Source organism: Suncus etruscus, chromosome 1 (genome assembly GCF_024139225.1).
Source record: "Suncus etruscus isolate mSunEtr1 chromosome 1, mSunEtr1.pri.cur, whole genome shotgun sequence".
Lineage (NCBI taxonomy): Eukaryota > Metazoa > Chordata > Mammalia > Eulipotyphla > Soricidae > Suncus > Suncus etruscus.
Genome location: NC_064848.1, coordinates 143,815,069 through 143,819,990, shown reverse-complemented (window position 1 = coordinate 143,819,990; position 4,922 = coordinate 143,815,069).

Sequence of the window (4,922 nt, the reverse complement as noted above, 5' to 3'; positions counted from 1 at the left end):
AGATAAATATTGGGACTGAGTGAAATTGTACATGCAAGACTCTATTGGAACCAGGTGTTTTTCTATATTTAAACTCTGCACTCATGGAATTCAATTAATTGATGTGTAAGTTCAATATAAAGAATATATTAAGGGGCCGGGCGGTGGCGCTAAAGGTAAGGTGCCTGCCTTGCCTGCACTAGCCTTGGACGGACCGCGGTTCGATCCCCCGGTGTCCCATATGGTCCCCCAAGCCAGGAGCAATTTCTGAGCACATAGTCAGGAGTAACCCCTGAGCGTTACCAGGTGTGGCCCAAAAAAAAAAAAAAAAAAGAATATATTATATATGGGGCCGAAGAGATAGCATGGAGGTAAGACGTTTGCCTTGCATGCAGAAGAATGGTGGTTCGAATCCTGGTATTCCATATGGTCTCCTGAGCCTGCCAGGAGCGATTTCTGAGTGTAGAACTAGGAGTAACCCCTGAATGCTGCTGGTGTGACCCAAAAACCAAAAAAAAAAAAAAAAAGAATATATTAAGTAAACTATTAATACATTATTATAATGTAAATTACTAAAATGAATTTCATAACAATTGAAAAACTTTTTTCATCAACATGTCCCTAATTATTGGGTTTAGGATGTAATCTGCATTCATTACAGAGACTGGCTCTATGAAAGAAATGAGTAACTCAATTTCTTTTTTTTTTTTTTTTGGTTTTTGGGCCACACCCATTTGACGCTCAGGGGTTACTCCTGGCTATGTGCTCAGAAATCGCCCCTGGCTTGGGGAGACCATATGGGACGCCGGGGGATCGAACCGTGGTCCATTCCTTGGTAGAGCTTACAAGGCAGACACCTTATCTCTAGCGCCACCTTCCCGGCCCCGTAACTCAATTTCTTAACTGTGGAATTTCTGGAGAGGTTTCAGAAACAGAATGGGAAAAGTGAGCAAACATCTGCCATCTCAAAATATTGGTTGGTGAAAATCTTATATTGTAAGAAAGCTTGCTTGGAAGACTGAGGTGGAAGGTACTTTAAAAAAATGACCAATGGAGAAATACTTTAAGGAAGTATTCCTTCTGTTTTAGAAAGAGCTAAGTTCTTTTTTTTTTTTTTTCTTTTTTTTTGGTTTTTGGGCCACACCCAGTAACGCTCAGGGGTTACTCCTGCCTATGCGCTCAGAAGTTGCTCCTGGCTTGGGGGACCATATGGGACACCGGGGGATCGAACCGCCCGTCCAAGGCTAGCGCAGGCAAGGCAGGCGCACCTTACCTTTAGCACCACCGCCCGGCCCCAAGAGCTAAGTTCTTAATACCCAAGCCAAAGTCAACAATAGAATCAAGAGACCCAAACTATAACAATCTAAACACAAAATGGACCTGTTACACTGGTAGATCAGGGGTCTAGGGGTGAAAGTATGGGATGCATGCTGGGAACTATGGTAGAGGGAGGTCAAAACTAGTGGTGGGAATGGCCCTAGTACTCTCACTGTATGCCTGAAATCCAGCTATGAAGTACTTGTAATTCACAATTATCTCAATAAAAAAAAAACTAAGTTCTGGGCCCGGAGAGATAGCACAATGGCGTTTGCCTTGCAAGCAGCTGATCCAGGACCAAAGGTGGTTGGTTCGAATCCCGGTGTCCCATATGGTCCCCCGTGCCTGCCAGGAGCTATTTCTTAGCAGACAGCCAGGAGTAACCTCTGAGCACTGCCGGGTGTGGCCCAAAAACAAAAAAAAAAAAAAAAACAAACAAAAAAACTAAGTTCTTTAACTCTTCCATAGCAAAGACAAAATTAATATGTGCAAAGCAGTCCCACCTGGTTAAATTCTTTGTTTTTTATTTTAAATTCAGTGACTTTATTTCTGCCTTCTCACTAGTCACATCTTTTTTGCTGAGCCTTTCCAGGTAATATTCCACAACTGCTTTTCCTACTTTGAACCCACCTGTAATGTAGTCATTTAGCCATTTAAAAGTTTTCTGAAGCCACTTTAGTGAGTTGCTTAGTCTTTTTTTTTTCCTTGCACCTAGATTGCTTATCTTAAAAAAAAAAAACAACAACAAAATTGGGAACAGAGAGATAGCATGGAGATAGGGCCTTTGCCTTGCATGCAGAAGGATGGTGGTTCAAATCCCGGCATCCCATATGGTTCCCCAAGCCTGTCAGGAATGATTTCTGAGCACTGCTGAGTGTGACCTAAACACCAAAACAACAACAACAACAACAACAACAAAAAACCTCAACCCCCCCAGTAAATAAATAAATCAATTGTAAATAATTATAAATATTAATTTAAATTATAATTAATTGTAAATAATATTAATTATTATTTCAGATTTTAGGCCATACCCTGCGATACCCATGGCTTATCCTGTGCATGTGGTGATTGTAGTGCTCAGGAAACCACACAAGATATCAGGAATCGAGCTACAAATGCCTGAATGTGAAGGCAGCATTCTGCACACTGTACTACATCTTCATTGCTCTTAAGTAAAGAAAAACCCTTAAAGAAGTAGACCAGCCTCCCCTGTCTCCCCTGACTTCTAGGAGGCCCATGTGAAGCCAAGGCATCTCTGCACATCCTAGAGAAAGAAGGGAGTCAAGGTATGGTCTGGAGCACAGCTGACCAACCTGGGTTCCATCCCCGGCACCCCACATGGTTTCCTGAGCATTGTCAGGAATGATCCTGAGTGCAGAATCAGGAATAACACCTAAGTATCATTGGATGTGACCCCAAAACCAAAAAAACAAACAACACAACAAACTATGGGAATGGGCAGTGGCCTCCAAATTGAGAGGAGTCCAGGCCCCTGGGGAGGCACCAATGATCTCTGGGTGCCAGGCCAGAAGCTGTTGTATTGAAGAGAATCAAAATAGTCCAACTAAATCTTCTTTGCTGTTTGTTCAACAAATGTTTTATAAGCTCTGACTTAAGTGCCAGACACCATTGGTGATAGTTTGCAAACAGTAGTTTGGTCCATTCTCACATCACTCCTAGGAGGTTGGAGCTTTTATTGACTTCAATTTTAGGTGGAGGAGCAGTTCCCAAGAGGATTGAAGCATTTTGTCAGGCAGCTGGAAGGGCCAACACATTCCAAACAGCGGGAAAATAGTGAACTTGTGACATGACTGGAAGTATAAGACCGTCTTCATCCTTTGGGCTAGGGTTAGAAGCAGCTTTAGAAATCTGGAGAGAGGCTGGAATGATAGCACAGCAGTAGGGTGTTTGCCTTGCTTGGGGCTGACTCAGGACCGACCCAAGTTTTATCCCTAGAATCCTACATGGCCCTCCCTGCTCAACAGGAGTAACCCCTGAGCACTGCTGGCCCAACCCCCCCTCCCCCCAAGAAACCTAGAGATAGAACCAAATCTTTTTATAAAATCATCATAATAATAAACCTTGCCCAGTTGGCAATGGATAGCAATAATGGCCATAAAATGATTTGTTCTTTCAGATCATAGAATTTTGCTCTTGGGAAAATGAGGAGCAGATGGATAGTGCCAAGATTTTTTTCCCACTCTTTTTGCCACACCTGGTGGTGCTCAGGGCTTACTCCTGGCTCTGCACTCAAAGATCATTCTTGGCAGGACTCAATGCATGACATCCAGTGCCAGGGATCAAACCAGGGTTAGACCTGTGCAAGACAAATGCCCTAACCCCTGTGCTCTCTCTCCAGGCTCTGGGCCAAGATATTTATAGTGACTTTAACAAATTGGCAAGCCTAGAAGTAACTGCCAGGATGATACTAAAGAAAACGGTCAGGCCCTGGGGAATCCAGAATGCAGAGTGATTCCAGATAAGCAGGAGAAGGAACAGACTTTTGGCTGGGAGGACTCTGTAGTTGGAAAGTTCCTGAGCAGTGGGGCTGCACCAGTGGAAGTTGCCAGAAGAGTTATGCAGTCTTACTGGGTCTTTCCTAGGATTCCAAGAGGCCCTCATGGTATTGTTAAGCTTCCTTTTAGTATTATCTCTTAGAGAAATTCACCAAAAATATATTTGTCTTTTGATAAGTGGTATCAACCTCTGTACTCAGGGATCATTCTTGGCAGGGCAGTGGTAGGGCACTTCCTTTGCATGCAGCTGACCAGGGACAGACCCAGGATTGATCCCCAGCAATCAATATGGACGCCCAAGCCTTCCAGGAGCGATTCTGAGTACAGTGCCAGGAGTAATCCCTAAGCACTGCCAAGTGTGGCCCAAAAAAAAAAAAAACAAAAAACAGGGCCCGGAGAGATAGCACAGCGGCATTTGCCTTGCAAGCAGCCGATCCAGGACCAAAGGTAGTTGGTTCAAATCGAATCCCGGTGTCCCATATGGTCCCCCGTGCCTGCCAGGAGCTATTTCTGAGCAGACAGCCAGGAGTAACCCCTGAGCAACACTGGGTGTGACCCAAAAACAAAACAAAACAAAAAAACAAAAAAAAAAAGAAAAAAAAATCATCAACTGGTATGATTTTAAAAACAAAAAAATATATTTTTTTTTATAAAGCAATCCAAAAGGCCAGAGAAATAGTACATCAGAGTTGGGGTGCTTTTCTTGCATATGGCCAATCCAGGTTCCATTCCTGACTTCCCAGATAGCCCTGTGAGTCCTGCTGGGTGTAATTCCTGAACACAGAGCCAAGAATGACCCCTGAGCACCACTGGCCACCCAAAAAAGCAAAATGAAAAAACAATAGCAATCTAAAAGAAAAATGGGAAGAAAGTTTGAATAGACACTTCTCCAAAAAAGGGTATGCAGGTAGGCATAGGAAAAACTGCTGATTTCCCAGTAGCCCTGGTTGTCAGGGAAATGTAGTCAGATACCATCCCATGCTGGTGAGACTGTATTATATTAAAAGCAGGTAAAACAAGTAGATATTGGGAAGGGTGTGGAGAATAAAGAGCTCATGTGTACTCCTGGTGGGAATGTACATGGAACAACCACACTTGAAAAATACT